We start from the raw sequence: 18,672 nt of genomic DNA, 5'->3' as shown, positions 1-18,672 counted from the left end.
TGGATATTTATATTATCATTCATGCTTTATGTGTCCATAAATCATTCAAGGGATTAATAAAATGATGATACATATTCTCAAAAAGTTGAGAATTTGAGACATGTATCATTGATGGTTGATTCCTATATTACTCTTGATCATAGGATCATCATGGAGATGGTGATTGATCTGGATAGACTAGTGTATGAATCACTTTTTTCAAGTAAATAGATGTCGAGTCTATGGTGTAGTGAAGCGAAAATTTAGTGCAGCGGCAAAATGGTAATTTTAAACCTTTTTCAAAATTACTATTTTACAGCGGAATTATTAATTAATCTTATTAATTAATACTAATTAACTCTACACTAGGATCTAAATATGATACAACAGCATGCATTTAAATTTGAAATTCAAATTTGAATCAGTAAACATTTTACAGTACTGTGTTCAGAACACATCACCTTTTGCGGGTAGTCGATCACCGCAATCTGATCACCGTCGGGGGCTCTGATCGTCACATCATAGCCACCCAAATGTCTGGCCTCTGCGGATTGTCCACACGAAGCTCCCGTCTGATCAGCTCCTCACGAATGCTAGTTCGTGATTTCACCCTTTTGATGGCAGATGTTGATCGAACTCCTTCGATCGATGTGTGCCGACTTCTCAGATGCTCCAGATCGTCTGCACAGTTGCTTGAGAGTATGATGGATCTCTCTCTAAAATTTGGTGGACTCACGACACTCGTGGCACACCAATCTCACTTCCCGAACCCTAGGTAGAAACCCTAGGGTATACACCAAAAACCCTGCGCCCAATTTTCTCTCTTTTCTTTCTTTTTCTCTCGGAAGGTTTTGGACCTTCACCTTATGCAGAAGCCTTCCTCACACCCCAAAGTTTCTCTCCTAAAATTTCTATGCACGTCCCACCTTTCTCCTCTTTTTAAAACAACGTCGAATGTGTCTTATCCGCGTGAGAGGATAAAGACAAGAGGTTACACATTTGAATTCAAATCAAATTTGAATTCAAACGAAAACCAACTTATCCCTATCCTTTTGGGTGTGAGAAGAGAAGGGGTGTGGCTCTTTGTGTGTGGAAAATGTTTCATGAGAAACCTTTTCTCGTGTAAGTAATGTGGCGCACAAAATGGATAAGGAATAAAGGGCAAGTGATAAGTTATCCATTCAAATTCAAACATGCTTTGAATTTGAATGGCTAACTAATTATTTTATCCATCCATATGGCACACAAATGAGGGTGTGGGGAAGGGTTTTGCATGAGAAAAATTTCACGAGAAGTTTCTTCTCGTGAATTCAAATTGGTGCAAGGAAGTTGGGTGTCGCAGGGAATTTAAAACAAGGTGGTTTGATTCAAATTGAGCCAACCTAGTTTAAAATAGGTTAAGCACAATTAGAGCAGATTAAACCCAACATAATTAAGCTTAATTAGGCTCAATAAAATCCTAATCAAATCAAAAATTAACTAAACCTAACCCCTGATCAAATCAGGAACTAAACCACCTTAGCGATTAGGTCAACATTTAACCTAATCGGGTCAATCCAAACTGAATCCAATTCAATTGGACTTGATCCAAAAATAATTACTCAATCAAATTGAGTTAATTAGTGATTAAATCACTAATTAAACCTCTCATAAATATTGAGTCCAAATCCGATGGGCAATCAGGCATCAGAGACCATCGATATGAAACCTTGATCAAAGAGTTCAAATTTCAAATTCAAAATTTGAAATTCAAAATTTTGACCCCGGTACCCAAAATATGTGGAACTCATGATTAGAGAATCTTAATTCTCAATCATAGAGTCTCAGATAGATAAGACTCATAATCAGCCATCAGATCAGAAAGGAACCTCTTATGTGTGTGACCCCGCAGGTTCGAACCTAAGCCGGTAGCACAGGAACCAATTCCTGTACTAATCGAAGTGACCATCTAGCAATGGTACCCGATGACCGGATAGGTCGAATAATCACAATCGCAACATTCAGAACCTACGTGAATATGGTTACCGTATAATTCATCCATTTTGACCCCTGTGTTTAGGACGACTCAGGGTTAAACTGTCAACCCTGATGATATCATCCGAATCGTGCTCAACTCAATTAGTCCTGTGACTCCTCACTAGGACTACCCTGGCCAAGGTTTTGCTAAATTGAAACACGATTATACACAGCTCCTAAACTAGAGTGGTCAATCCCATCTTGACACACGCACCGACAAGTCAAGTACTTGACTACACCCAGCAACCTTCCGTCACTGAATTAGAAATTCAGGTAGTCCAGTGCCTAAGTGCAGTGAGTTGCTTGCAAGTCACCGTGGCGATCTCAGGTCGGAGGGACATTTATACCCATATCCCATCGGAGCAAATCTTGACAGCAGAAATATCTCCGGAGTTGGTCACGTTCAGTGCAGATGTACCATTATATCTCACCTGTATGCCATACCAGTGTGTTGCTCCTAGATTGATTTTGATGATTACAAAGCAGATTGAAGGGATACAAACAATTGAAAAAGTCCTTATGCTCTTCAAGGGCAAAATCGTAATTTTGCTAAAATCCTGATTTGATAGTACCACTTGGTAGAACAAATGATTTGAAATCTATTGGTGAAAATTTCATTGTGTTTGGACTTATACTTTTGAAGTTATGAAGGTTTGAAGTGCATGAGTCGACTCATGAGTCAACTCATGGCACTATGAGCTGAATGGCACGAAAAAATTCCCATGGCACGCTGGATTTTTGGCTTGGCACGACCTGTGAGTCGACTCATGAGTCGACCCACAAGGCATGAGTCGACTCATGAGTCGACCCCTGCTGATTTGAGCCAAAAAATTCAGAAATCAGATCTTCTGGTCTGTTGCAACAGAAGTCGACTCATGAGTCGACTCCTGAAGCATGAGTCGACCCCTGCGACGGGAAATGTCAGCAACGGCTATTTTTTTTGCCCATTTTAATTGCCATTTATGCTTCCTAAAAATCCTCTAACGGCTCTTTATCTGCCTAAATTGTTTTCTCTTGCTTCTAATGCTACAAAATACTTTAAATGATGAAAGAAATTGCAGATTAAATAGCGGATCAAACGTGAAATCAAATAAGAAGAGAAAAGAGAGGAAAAAGAGAAGAACAGAAGAGAGGATCCGAAATTTGCAAGAAAAAGCCTGAGATCAACGAAATATCCATAGAGAAAAAGAGAGAGGATCCACAATATACCAGAGAGATTGTGAAAGAAAAAAGGAAGATCTTTCAAGGAGAGAATTCTTCACGCCTATCGTTTCAACCTTGATCTAGAGATCGTTCAAAGCTTTCAAGAGATCTTCAATCAACAATCAACCTCTTCTCAAGCGTTCAACCATTCATTCATCTTGAGAAAATCTGAAAAAGGGGTTCTTCATTTGAGTAAAGCTTTTATTGTTATATTTGCTCATTTAAGGAGCTGTTATTGTATTCATCTGTGCTCTAAATATTCTTACTCTTTGTGAGTTTTTGCTCTTGTTTTTGGAGGATTTCCAAAACAAGGAAAGGTTGATCCGAACCTGAAATCGGAGTGTTTTGGGTTGGCTTGTACCCGGGAAATAAGTGTTCTAGCTTGGGATAGCTAGGGTCGGAGTTTCCGACGTCCTGTATTCTAGCTTGGGATAGCTAGTGTCGGAGTTTCCGATGTTTTGTATTCGGGTTGAATACAAAGGATAGTGGATTAAAATTTCCAAGTGGGATCTTGGGGAGTGGACGTAGGTGCAAGGTTAGCACCGAACCACTATAAATCCTTGTGTTTGTGGTGTGCTTTATCGCTTTATCTTATTTCTTTATTATATCCTTGCAATACTGCTTTAGTTAATTAATATTGATTTAAAGCCATTGTTTTGTTCTTCATAAGTTATCTGTTGGGCTTAAAATTTTTAGAAACCCAATTCACCCCCCCTCTTGGGTTGTATAGCTGGGCAACAAGTGGTATCAGAGCCAGTGCTCTAGCCCTTCTTTGATCTAACAATCAAAGAGCCAAAGATCTATGGCAACCCATGTTGGAACTTCTCTAGCTGAGGGGCAATCAACAAACCGACCTCCACTTTTCAATGGGTCTAATTACACCTATTGGAAAGCTCGGATGAAGATTTTCATACAAGCACTCGACTATGATATGTGGAGTATCATAGTGAATGGTCCTCACACACCCACCAAGATTATAGATGGTGAGGAGTCAACCAAACCCGAGAAAGAATGGGATGAGGTTGACAAGAAATTGGCACAATTAAATGCCAAAGCTATGAATGTTCTTTATTGTGCACTAGATGCTAGTGAATTTAATCGCATTTCTACTTGTGCATCTGCTAAAGAAATATGGAATAGGTTAGAAGTCACCCATGAGGGAACAAATCAAGTAAAAGAGTCTAAAATAAACATGCTTGTACATAAATATGAATTGTTCAAAATAGAGCATGATGAGTCCATAACTGCTATGTTTACTCGTTTTACTGATATAATCAATGGTTTAAAGAGTCTTGGCAAATCTTATACTAACAGTGAACTTGTAAGGAAGATTCTCAGGTCACTGCCAAGAACTTGGGAAGCCAAGGTGACTGCCATCCAAGAAGCAAAGGACTTGAACACTCTACCTCTAGAAGAGCTTCTTGGATCCTTGATGACTCATGAACTTAGCATGATGCAACATCAAGAGGATGAAATCAAAAAGAAAAGAACCATTGCCCTCAAATCCACAACTTCACCTGATTATGAAACAGATGACTCTGAAGATGAAGATCAGGATGAAGAGATGGCTCTCATCACCCGGAAATTCAAGAAGTTTCTAAGAAAAAGGAAACAGGGGATGAGAAAGAAATTTACAAAAGGGGATCAAAGCATAGAAAAGGAGAAAGATCAAACCCCTATATGCTATGAGTGCAAGAAGCCAGGACATTTCAGATCCGAATGTCCTCAATTGAAGAAAGGTCCAAAGAAATTCAAAAAGAAGGCAATGATGGCGACCTGGAGTGCGAGTGATGACTCAAGCTCCGACGAGGAAACCTCAACCGAACAAGCCAATCTGTGCCTGATGGCACATGAAAATGAGGTAACTTCTGAATCCACTAGTGAATTTACTTTTGAAGAATTGCATGAAGCTTTCTATGATTCAATTGATGAATTAAAGAAACTAGGGAAGAAAAACAAAGAGCTAAAATTGAAAAATCAGTCCTTAGTGAAACAAGCTGAAATTCTTTCAATTGAAAAATTCACATTGATTCAAGAAAATCAAAACTTTAAGGATGAAATTAACAGACTGAAATCTATAGTAGATAAGTTCACCTTAAGTTCAAACAAGCTAAATATGATCCTTGATAATCAGAAAGCTATATATGATAAGGCTGGACTTGGTTACAAACCCCTGAAGAAACAAAAATTTTTGAAGAATATTTATGCAAATTATTCAAACAAAAAGCCTACAAATATTACTTGTTTTAAATGTGGAAGAATAGGACATAAATCATACACATGTCTTATTAACAAATATGCAAACACAAAGAAAATATGGGTTCCAAAAGGAACCATTCTGACTAACCTGAAAGGACCCAAGAAAGCTTGGGTACCTAAGACAGAAACTTGATCTGTGCTTGCAGGTGTGTCTAGCATCCCAAGAAGGAAACAGGAAATGGTATCTTGACAGCGGATGCTCGAGACACATGACTGGTGATGAATCACAATTCATCACGTTTGATGCTAAGGATGGAGGGATGGTCACCTTTGGAGATAATGGCAAAGGAAAGATCATCGGGATAGGTAACATTGGTATCACTCCCTCCAAATACATTGAGAATGTTTTACTTGTTAAAGGTTTAAAGCATAACTTACTTAGCATTAGTCAATTCTGTGATAAAGGGTATAAAGTAAGTTTTGAATCATCTGTATGCATTGTGACGAGTCCTATTAACGATGGCAATGTTTATATGGTAGACTTGAATGATTTAACTAAATTAGACATGCAATGCCTAGTTTCCTTAAATGCTAAAATAAATGAGACTAGTTGGCTGTGGCATCGTAGACTTGCACATATTAGCATGCATTCTCTTTCAAAATTAATCAAAAAGGATTTAGTTCTCGGTTTGCCAAAATTAAATTTTGAAAAGGATAGAATTTGTGATGCATGCCAATTAGGTAAACAAACTAGAATATCATTTAAATCCAAAAATACTATTTCAACTTCTAGACCTTTAGAGCTCTTACATATGGATTTATTTGGACCAACTAAAACCACTAGTCTAGGAGGAAAACGATATGGATTTGTAATAATTGATGATTACTCTCGTTTTACTTGGGTTTTCTTTTTAGCTCACAAAAATGAAACTTTTCAAATTTTCACGAAATTTCATCGAAAAGTCACTAATGAAAAAGGGTTTTCAATTCAAAATATTAGAAGTGATCATGGAACAGAATTTGAAAATCATGACTTTGAAAATTTTTGTGATGAAAATGGAATTGGCCACAACTTCTCTGCTCCTAGGACACCCCAACAAAATGGGGTAGTTGAAAGGAAAAATAGAACCTTAGAAGAAATGGCCCGTACCATGCTCTGTGAAAGCAACCTTCCAAAATATTTTTGGGCGGAAGCTATTAACACAGCATGTTACATTTTAAATCGTGCTTTAATAAGACAATTTTTAAAGAAAACCCCCTATGAACTTTGGAAAGGAAGAAAACCAAATATTGCCTATTTTCATGTTTTTGGTTGCCGATGTTTTGTATTAAATAATGGCAAAGAAAAACTTGGTAAATTTGATGCAAAATCAGATGAAGCAATCCTTCTAGGTTACTCCTCCACTAGTAAAGCATTTAGAGTGTTCAACAAAAGAACCTTAGTAGTTGAGGAGTCCATACATATTGTCTTTGATGAATCTAACGATCTTCCTTCAAGGAAGAATGAGGGTATTGATGATGCAGATCCACTAATAGAAGGTATGAAGGAGATCACTCTGAAAGATTCAGCAACTCCAGAAGACAAGGATCAAGAAGATGAACAAAATGAGAAAGGTGAAGAAATTCAAGAACAACCTCAAGGTACAAATGACTTACCCAAGGAATGGAGGTATGTTCACAACCACCCTAAAGAATTAATTATCGGTGATCCTATGCATGGGGTAAAAACACGTTCTTCACTTAGAGATGTACTTAATCATTGTGCTTTTGTATCTCAACTGGAACCTAAAACTTTTGAAGAAGCTGAAAATGATCATAACTGGATTAATGCTATGCAAGAAGAACTCAGTCAATTTGAAAGAAATAATGTTTGGACCTTAGTGAAAAGACCTAAAGATTATTCAATAATCGGCACAAAATGGGTCTTTAGAAACAAGTTAGATGAGCATGGAAATGTAATTAGAAATAAAGCAAGACTGGTTGCTAAGGGATATAATCAAGAAGAAGGAATTGATTTTGATGAAACCTTTGCACCTGTTGCTAGATTAGAAGCCATTAGACTTCTACTTGCTTATGCTTGCTTTATGAAATTCAAACTATTTCAAATGGATGTTAAAAGTGCATTTTTAAATGGATATATTTTTGAAGAAGTATATGTAGAACAACCCCCTGGATTTGAAAATCATGCTTTTCCCAATCATGTCTTTAGATTAAATAAAGCTTTATATGGTCTAAAACAAGCACCTAGAGCATGGTATGAAAGGCTAAGCAAATTTTTACTAAATAATGGTTTCTCAAGAGGCAATGTGGATACAACTCTATTTATTAAAAGAAACCAAAATGATATGCTAATTATACAAATTTATGTTGATGACATAATTTTTGGGTCTACTAATGAATCCCTTTGTCAAGACTTTGCTAAGCTTATGCAGGGAGAGTTCGAGATGAGCATGATGGGAGAACTCACCTTCTTCCTCGGACTCCAAATCAAACAATCAAAAGAGGGAATCTCCATCACCCAAAGCAAGTACACCAAGGAACTACTCAAAAGATTTGGAATGGAGAACTGCAAACCAATTGGCACACCAATGAGTCCCTCATGTAAGCTTGACAAGGATGATGAAGGTAAAAGCGTAGACTTAAAATACTATAGAGGTATGATTGGCTCATTATTATATTTAACTGCAAGTAGGCCTGATATCATGTTTAGTGTTTGCTTATGTGCAAGATATCAATCTAATCCTAAGGAATCTCATTTGAATGCTGTTAAAAGAATCCTTAGATACTTAAATGGTACACAAACTATAGGGTTATGGTACTCTAAGGACTCACAAATTAATTTGTTAGGATATTCTGATGCTGATTTTGCTGGATGTAAATTAGATAGAAAAAGCACAAGTGAAACTTGCCAATTTCTTGGAGTTAACCTAATCTCATGGTTTAGCAAGAAACAAAATTCGGTGGCACTGTCTACGGCTGAGGCCGAATACATTGCAGCCGGAAGTTGTTGTGCTCAAATCCTGTGGATTAAGCAACAACTCGAAGATTTTGGAATCAAACTTAATGAAACACCAATAAAATGTAATAATACAAGTGCTATAAATCTATCTAAAAATCCAATACAACATTCAAGATCTAAACATATTGAGATAAGACATCATTTTATAAGAGAACATGTTCAAAACAAAAATATAATTCTTGAATATGTTTGCACTGAAAATCAATTAGCTGATATCTTTACAAAGGCCCTTAGTGAGGAAAGATTCTGTGAAATTAGGAGAAATCTAGGAATTCTAGATCCATTTATCTGAAATTTCTCAATTTCCAAAGAATAGATGTCAAAAACTCTTAGAGCTCAATTTTCAACATCTATCCTGGTTCCAAAAGCTTAGTTTTATCACTCTAAAAACTTATCATTGAGCAAAATTCTTTCTCCCAAAATTTTGAATTTTTCTGGAATTTATTTGCATTTTTCCTGATTTTCTGAACTTCATGAGTCGACCCCCATGAGTCGACTCAATGGCAAACTTGTAAATCCCACCAACTTCCATCGGGTTCATTTTTTTTAAAACGGGAAACCTTGTTTATGAGATGACTCATCTTCTCGTCGTCTTCCTTCCGAAAGCCGTCCTCTCAAACTTTTGTTTTGCTCCAAATCCAAGGATCACTTCTGAGGCAATTCTCCCTCCTTCTCTCCACCAAAAATCGCCTCCTTGAAAAGGACTTTTCTGTGCTTTCTCGCAGTGATAGGCGCGGGTGGAACGTGCCCTAGAACTTCACCGTTCATTCAAAATCCACTTCTTTTCTCCACCAAAATTCTTCTTTACTCTTTTGTGATCCCTCCTCCACTGAATTCAAGTCTTCTTGTCTGCTACCTTATTGGATATGGCTCCAAAGATGAAACTTCCCCAAAGAAGGAAATCAATCCGAGAGCCTGAGGAAATTGTCCGAAAGAAAAGGCATGCTCAGTCTTCCACTGTTCCCAATCCAATTTCAGTACCTGCTCAAGGTCCCTCTCAACCCTCCATAAGCCCCAGTGTAAATCTTCTTTCTGATAGAAAAGTAAAAACCGGGAAAAATATAGATTTTCGGTTCTTTGAGAAAGAAGGCTTTACTTTTGCTACCAAGATCAAAAATCAAGGATGGGAACTTTATTGCTCTCTTAAGGAAGTCACCTATGTTGATCTAGTCAGAGAGTTCTACCAGAACCTAAATTATGGAAACGGGTCTGTGACTTCAACTGTAAAGGAGATTGACATCTGTTTGGATTCTAGGATATTGGGAGAGATACTTCAGTTGCCTAGTGAAGGATACTCATATATGGAACTCCCAATTAAAGAAGAAGGGATCAGAATTATCTTAGGAGAAGATTTTTCAGGAAGTTTAAACAAATTGGAAGCAAAGCTACTGTCCATTGAGATGAGGGTCCTGCATCAGATTGTGACAAAACTATTCTTTCCTAGGAGTGGTAGACATGACTTACTATCTGGCAGAGATGTATGTGTCATGTTTCATATCATCACTCAGACCCCCCTAAACCTCCCTACACTTATGATAGAGGCCATGAGAGAAACTTTGAACAGATCCAAGGCACACTTGCCTTATGGTATGGCCCTTACTAGAGTTTTTAGGAGGTTTGGAGTTAGCTGTGAGGGGGAGACACCTACCAAGCTCTCACATGTGGACACTTTCAACCAACACAGCCTGCACCGAATGGGAATTACAAAGACTGTTGGTGGTTGGATCAAGGGCTCTGAAGAAAGAGCTGAGGAGAGAGCTGAGGAAAGAGCTGAAGACAGAACTGAAGGCAGAGTAGAAGAAGAAGGTCCATCTTCTCCTGTACATGATTTCAGGGCAGCTTCACCAGATACCCAGTTCATTCATGATACTGAGGCTGGCCCTTCTGAGTTTACTAGGATGCCCACACCAGTGTATCAGCCAGAGAGCAGAGCACCTCATTCAGAGTTCAGACTGGCTGATGATCAGATCGAGCATATATCTCAGCGTGTGGCTTCTTTGTTGTCTAGCCAGTGGAGTAGTACTTCTTTTGCACCTGGAGCTACTTCTTCTGATCAGACCATTACTCCCCACATCTCCACTATATTTCAGATGATTTCAGATCAGTCCGTCAGGATACAGCAGCTTGAGGATACAGTCTGGAGACTTACTGGCAGAGTTCTTGACTTGCAGGGGCAAGTCCTTGCATTGGCCCATCCCCAGCCACAGGAGTCTACTATTGAGGTCACAGACCTCACTGCAGAGGCTGGAAGGCTCAGAGGAGCACTAGAAGGTGGATATGAGCTACTGAGGAAAGAGATCAGAGGATCGAGTGAGCATGCTACCACCCAGTTCACTGCTCTACTTCAATCTGTTTCCAGAGCACTGAACGTACTTGATTCTATCAGACTCATGATATCAGCCCTAGTATCTCAGCATTCTCAGCCACCTAGTTCATCTCGTTCTCCTGCTCGTGCCATCACCTCCACTCGTGGCAGAGGCAGACGGGGTAGAGGACGCACTTCTGAACCATCATCTCCTCACCCTATATCTGATGACTCTGATCATTGACTTATCTAGATCTTAGGAGTTAGTATCTTGTTCTAGGATCTATACCTTGGGGCCATGTATTGACATTTAGCTGGTTGAATTCTATGTATTGAAACAATTATGATTTTAATGGAATCATCTTTTACCTATATTTCTACCTCTTTGTAATGATTATATTTTGGTTATATTTCAATCTCCGATACATCTGTTGAAATATTATCTTCTCCTTATTGTTGTTTGCTATTGATAATTGCTATATTAAGGGGGAGCAAACATCTGTGAAAAACTCTAAAGAGGAAGAAATTAAAGAATATTTTTCAGAAAAGGAAAAGAAAGAGTTAACTATGTTTGATGATGTCAAAAAGGGGGAGAAATTAAAATTAAACAAAAATTGAAATTAGACAAAAAGCAAAACCCTAAATTATGAGAAAAAGGGGGAGAAATTAAATTAAAACAAATATTGAAGAAATTAAACAAATATTGGAGAAATTAGACAAAAACAAGGATTGAAAGATTAAACAAAACTTTGAGAAATTTTGGTATCGAAATTTGGTATCAGACAGAGAAATTTGGTATCAGACAGAACTTTAATCCATCAAAAGCAAAATCATGAGTACAATGCAAATAAGTATTTTTTATATATATGCTCTGATATTCAAACTTGCTTTTGAAATTTTACTCACCTTGAGACATCAATAAGAAATTTGTTTTACTCTGATACATCCTACAATTTCTTTCAACTTGATCTGATACATGATAACATTTGATCCGATACAGTGTGAAGGTTTCTTTAAAATATTATAACATTTGCTCGGATACTGTTTGAAATTTTCTCTGATACATTAAAAATTTTCTTGCTCTGATTCATTATAAAATCTTTTCTGATATCATTGTAAAAATTATTTTTGCTCTAATACATAGAAAAAGTTATTTATCTTCTCTTGCTCTGAAATATCTTGAACTCAAAATGATCTAATTCCCTTTTCAAATCTTTAAGAAAATGGACAAACTATTTTTGCATTTATATTACATGCCAAAAGAATCATACTCTTTTCAAGCATATACACCCATAATGGATTCTTTTGAAATTAATGCATTAACATAAATATTTTTGTTCATATGTTTTGTCATCATCAAAAAGGGGGAGATTGTTGCTCCTAGATTGATTTTGATGATTACAAAGCAGATTGAAGGGATACAAACAATTGAAAAAGTCCTTATGCTCTTCAAGGGCAAAATCGTAATTTTGCTAAAATCCTGATTTGATAGTACCACTTGGTAGAACAAATGATTTGAAATCTATTGGTGAAAATTTCATTGTGTTTGGACTTATACTTTTGAAGTTATGAAGGTTTGAAGTGCATGAGTCGACTCATGAGTCAACTCACGGCACTATGAGCTGAATGGCACGAAAAAATTCCTATGGCACGCTGGATTTTTGGCTTGGCACGACCTGTGAGTCGACTCATGAGTCGACCCACAAGGCATGAGTCGACTCATGAGTCGACCCCTGCTGATTTGAGTCGAAAAATTCAGAAATCAGATCTTCTGGTCTGTTGCAACAGAAGTCGACTCATGAGTCGACTCCTGAAGCATGAGTCGACTCATGAGTCGACCCCTGCGACGGGAAATGTCAGCAACGGCTATTTTTTTTGCCCATTTTAATTGCCATTTATGCTTCCTAAAAATCCTCTAACGGCTCTTTATCTGCCTAAATTGTTTTCTCTTGCTTCTAATGCTACAAAATGCTTTAAATGATGAAAGAAATTGCAGATTAAATAGCGGATCAAACGTGAAATCAAATAAGAAGAGAAAAGAGAGGAAAAAGAGAAGAACAGAAGAGAGGATCCGAAATTTGCAAGAAAAAGCCTGAGATCAACGAAATATCCATAGAGAAAAAGAGAGAGGATCCACAATATACCAGAGAGATTGTGAAAGAGAAAAGGAAGATCTTTCAAGGAGAGAATTCTTCACGCCTATCGTTTCAACCTTGATCTAGAGATCGTTCAAAGCTTTCAAGAGATCTTCAATCAACAATCAACCTCTTCTCAAGCGTTCAACCGTTCATTCATCTTGAGAAAATCTGAAAAAGGGGTTCTTCATTTGAGTAAAGTTTTTATTGTTATATTTGCTCATTTAAGGAGCTGTTATTGTATTCATCTGTGCTCTAAATATTCTTACTCTTTGTGAGTTTTTGCTCTTATTTTTGGAGGATTTCCAAAACAAGGAAAGGTTGATCCGAACCTGAAATCGGAGTGTTTTGGGTTGGCTTGTACCCGGGAAACAAGTGTTCTAGCTTGGGATAGCTAGGGTCGGAGTTTCCGACGTCCTGTATTCTAGCTTGGGATAGCTAGTGTCGGAGTTTCCGACGTTTTGTATTCGGGTTGAATACAAAGGATAGTGGATTAAAATTCCCAAGTGGGATCTTGGGGAGTGGACGTAGGTGCAAGGTTAGCACCGAACCACTATAAATCCTTGTGTTTGTGGTGTGCTTTATCGCTTTATCTTATTTCTTTATTATATCCTTGCAATACTGCTTTAGTTAATTAATATTGATTTAAAGCCATTGTTTTGTTCTTCATAAGTTATCTGTTGGGCTTAAAATTTTTAGAAACCCAATTCACCCCCCCTCTTGGGTTGCATAGCTGGGCAACACAGTGTCTCCACACTCTTTGGTTATGAGGACAACCAACCCATATGGCACACAACGACCTATGCTCGATAAACGTTGTCGTCCTTGGTAACAACGTATCATTTGGTCGCGAACATTTTTAAGGACTAAGTAACAAATCCTCCTTTGTCGAGTCTAAATAGTCCTAAGGACTTCACCACAACACAGGAGTTCATTAGAAGATGAAACATTTGTGATGAAAAAAATATCAAAATAACTTTTATTTATTTATAATTCATGTACTAATACAAAAAAGAGCACAACTGTCAACAGGCTGACGATTGGCTTTGGGACACTATTCCCAACAATCTCCCACTTGGCCTAAAGCCTATCGGTGCAGTATCTAATACCCATCTTCGACTTGTAGTCGTTGAACTCCTTCACTGCAATGGCTTTAGTGAATGGGTCGGCCAGGTTCTCCTTCCCGTCGATCTTCTGAAGGTCGACATCACCTCGATCCACGATCTCTCGGATGAGAAGGTAGCGACGCAGAATATGCTTCGTCCGCTGGTGTGCCTTTGGTTCCTTCTCCTAAGCAATGGCTCCAGAGCTGTCGCAATAGAGCAGAACTGGACCAACAAGGGAGGGTGCTACTCCGAGCTCGGTGATGAATTTTCTCAGCCACACTGCTTCTTTGGCAGCATCTGATGTAGCAATATACTCCGCCTCGCATATTGAATCAGCCACAGTGTGCTGCTTGAAACTCTTCCAGCAGACAGCTCCACCATTAAGGGTAAAAATAAATCCTGACACACTCTTGCTATCATCACGATCAGACTGGAAACTAGAGTCTGTAAACCCTATAAGTTTCAAGTCCGATTCACCATATATAAGCCACTAGTCTTTAGTATTTCTTAAATACTTCAGGATGGTTTTAACAACTTTCCAGTGATTCTCTCCTAGATCAGATTGGTATCTACTCACTACCCCTAGTGAGTATGCCACATCTGGTCGTGTATATGTCATGGCGTACATGATAGATCTCACTACCGAAGCATATGGAATCCTACCCATACGCTCTCTCTCTTGAGGTGTTGTCGGACAATCTCTCTTCGAGAGAGAAATTCCATGGCCTATCGGTAGATAGCCTTTCTTGGAATTTTTCATGCTGAACCTTTTCAGCATAGTATCAATGTACGTGGACTGGGATAAGCCAAGCAACTTTTTGGATCTATCCCTATAGATCCTCATCCCTAGGATGTAGGAAGCTTCTCCCATATCTTTCATGGAGAACTGTGACGATAGCCAAATCTTTATTCCCTGTAATACAGAGACATCATTCCCGATTAAGAGAATGTCATCCACATACAATACAAGAAATACTACTATTGGACCATTAGCCCACTTATAAATGTAGGGCTCTTCTCCGTTCTTAACGAAGCCATACGTTTTGATCGTCCTATCAAAACGTATGTTCCAACTCCGAGATGTCTGCTTAAGTCCATAAATGGATCTCTGTAGCTTGCACACCTTAGACTCATCTGTGGATGTGAACCCTTCAGGTTGTATGATATACACCTCTTCATCCAGCTCTCCGTTTAGGAAAGCTGTCTTCACATCCATCTGCCAGATTTCATAGTCCAGATGGGCAGCTATTGCAAGCATAATCCGAATGGATTTGAGCATTGCCACAGGAGAAAATGTCTCGTCATAGTCTATACCATAACGTTGACGATATCCCTTGGCAACCAGACGGGCTTTATAGGTCTCCACCTTTCCGTCTGCGCCCCTCTTCCTTTTGAAGACCCACTTACACCCTATGGGTTTTACTCCTTCGGGTGGGTCAACCAATGTCCACACATCGTTGACGTTCATGGACACCATTTCTGTTGCTCCTAGATTGATTTTGATGATTACAAAGCAGATTGAAGGGATACAATCAATTGAAAAAGTCCTTATGCTCTTCAAGGGCAAAATCGTAATTTCACTAAAATCCTGATTTGATAGTACCATTTGGTAGAAAAAATGATTTGAAAACTATTGGTGAAAATTTCATTGTGTTTGGACTAATATTTTTGAAGTTATGAAGGTTTGAAGTGCATGAGTCGACTCATGAGTCAACTCATGGCACTATGAGCTGAATGGCACGAAAAAATTCCCATGGCACGCTGGATTTTTGGCTTGGCACGATCTGTGAGTCGACTCATGAGTCGACCCACAAGGCATGAGTCGACTCATGAGTCGACCTCTGCTGATTTGAGCCGAAAAATCCAGAAATCAGATCTTCTGGTCTGTTGCAACAGAAGTCGACTCATGAGTCGACTCCTGAAGCATGAGTCGACTCATGAGTCAACCCCTGCGACGGGAAATGTCAGCAACGGCTATTTTTTTGCCCGTTTTAATTGCCATTTATGCTTCCTAAAAATCCTCTAACGGCTCTTTATCTGCCTAAATTGTTTTCTCTTGCTTCTAATGCTACAAAATGCTTTAAATGATGAAAGAAATTGCAGATTAAATAGCGGATCAAACGTGAAATCAAATGAGAAGAGAAAAGAGAGGAAAAAGAGAAGAACAGAAGAGAGGATCCAAAATTTGCAAGAAAAAGCCTGAGATCAACGAAATATCCATAGAGAAAAAGAGAGAGGATCCACAATATACCAGAGAGATTGTGAAAGAGAAAAGAAAGATCTTTCAAGGAGAGAATTCTTCACGCCTATCGTTTCAACCTTGATCTAGAGATCGTTCAAAGCTTTCAAGAGATCTTCAATCAACAATCAACCTCTTCTCAAGCGTTCAACCGTTCATTCATCTTGAGAAAATCTGAAAAAGGGGTTCTTCATTTGAGTAAAGTTTTTATTGTTATATTTGCTCATTTAAGGAGCTGTTTTTGTATTCATCTGTGCTCTAAATATTCTTACTCTTTGTGAGTTTTTGCTCTTGTTTTTGGAGGATTTCCAAAACAAGGAAAGGTTGATCCGAACCTGAAATCGGAGTGTTTTGGGTTGGCTTGTACCCGGGAAACAAGTGTTCTAGCTTGGGATAGCTAGGGTCGGAGTTTCCGACGTCTTGTATTCTAGCTTGGGATAGCTAGTGTCGGAGTTTCCGACCTTTTGTATTCGGGTTGAATACAAAGGATAGTGGATTAAAATTCCCAAGTGGGATCTTGGGGAGTGGACGTAGGTGCAAGGTTAGCACCGAACCACTATAAATCCTTGTGTTTGTGGTGTGCTTTATCGCTTTATCTTATTTCTTTATTATATCCTTGCAATACTGCTTTAGTTAATTAATATTGATTTAAAGCCATTGTTTTGTTCTTCATAAGTCATTTGTTGGGCTTAAAATTTTTAGAAACCCAATTCACCCCCCCTCTTGGGTTGCATAGCTGGGCAACAAGTGGTATCAGAGCCAGTGCTCTAGCCCTTCTTTGATCTAACAATCAAAGAGCCAAAGATCTATGGCAACCCATGTTGGAACTTCTCTAGCTGAGGGGCAATCAACAAACCGACCTCCACTTTTCAATGGGTCTAATTACACCTATTGGAAAGCTCGGATGAAGATTTTCATACAAGCACTCGACTATGATATGTGGAGTATCATAGTGAATGGTCCTCACACACCCACCAAGATTATAGATGGTGAGGAGTCAACCAAACCGGAGAAAGAATGGGATGAGGTTGATAAGAAATTGGCACAATTAAATGCCAAAGCTATGAATGTTCTTTATTATGCACTAGATGCTAGTGAATTTAATCGCATTTCTACTTGTGCATCTGCTAAAGAAATATGGAATAGGTTAGAAGTCACCCATGAGGGAACAAATCAAGTAAAAGAGTCTAAAATAAACATGCTTGTACATAAATATGAATTGTTCAAAATAGAGCATGATGAGTCCATAACTGCTATGTTTACTCGTTTTACTGATATAATCAATGGTTTAAAGAGTCTTGGCAAATCTTATACTAACAGTGAACTTGTAAGGAAGATTCTCAGGTCACTGCCAAGAACTTGGGAAGCCAAGGTGACTGCCATCCAAGAAGCAAAGGACTTGAACACTCTACCTCTAGAAGAGCTTCTTGGATCCTTGATGACTCATGAACTTAGCATGATGCAACATCAAGAGGATGAAATCAAAAAGAAAAGAACCATTGCCCTCAAATCCACAACTTCACCTGATTATGAAACAGATGACTCTGAAGATGAAGATCAGGATGAGGAGATGGCTCTCATCACCCAGAAATTCAAGGAGTTTCTAAGAAAAAGGAAACAGGGGATGAGAAAGAAATTCACAAAAGGGGATCAAAGCATAGAAAAGGAGAAAGATCAAACCCCTATATGCTACGAGTGCAAGAAGCCAGGACATTTCAGATCCGAATGTCCTCAATTGAAGAAAGGTCCAAAGAAATTCAAAAAGAAGGCAATGATGGCGACCTGGAGTGCGAGTGATGACTCAAGCTCCGACGAGGAAACCTCAGCCGAACAAGCCAATCTGTGCCTGATGGCACATGAAAATGAGGTAACTTCTGAATCCACTAGTGAATTTACTTTTGAAGAATTGCAAGAAGAATCTATGATTCAATTGATGAATTAAAGAAACTAGGGAAGAAAAATAAAGAGCTGAAATTGAAAAATCAGTCCTTAGTGAAACAAGCTGAAATTCTTTCAATTGAAAAATTCACATTGATTCAAGAAAATCAAAACTTTAAGGATGAAATTAACAGACTGAAATCTATAGTAGATAAGTTCACCTTAAGTTCAAACAAGCTAAATATGATCCTTGATAATCAGAAAGCTATATATGATAAGGCTAGACTTGGTTACAAACCCCTGAAGAAACAAAAATTTTTGAAGGATATTTATGCAAATTATTCAAACAAAAAGCCTACAAATATTACTTGTTTTAAATGTGGAAGAATAGGACATAAATCATACACATGTCTTATTAACAAATATGCAAACACAAAGAAAATATGGGTTCCAAAAGGAACCATTCTGACTAACCTGAAAGGACCCAAGAAAGCTTGGGTACCTAAGACAGAAACTTGATCTGTGCTTGCAGGTGTGTCTAGCATCCCAAGAAGGAAACAGGAAATGGTATCTTGACAGCGGATGCTCGAGAC

Source organism: Elaeis guineensis, chromosome 12 (genome assembly GCF_000442705.2).
Source record: "Elaeis guineensis isolate ETL-2024a chromosome 12, EG11, whole genome shotgun sequence".
NCBI classification, from domain to species: domain Eukaryota; kingdom Viridiplantae; phylum Streptophyta; class Magnoliopsida; order Arecales; family Arecaceae; genus Elaeis; species Elaeis guineensis.
This window is presented reverse-complemented; position numbering follows the sequence as displayed.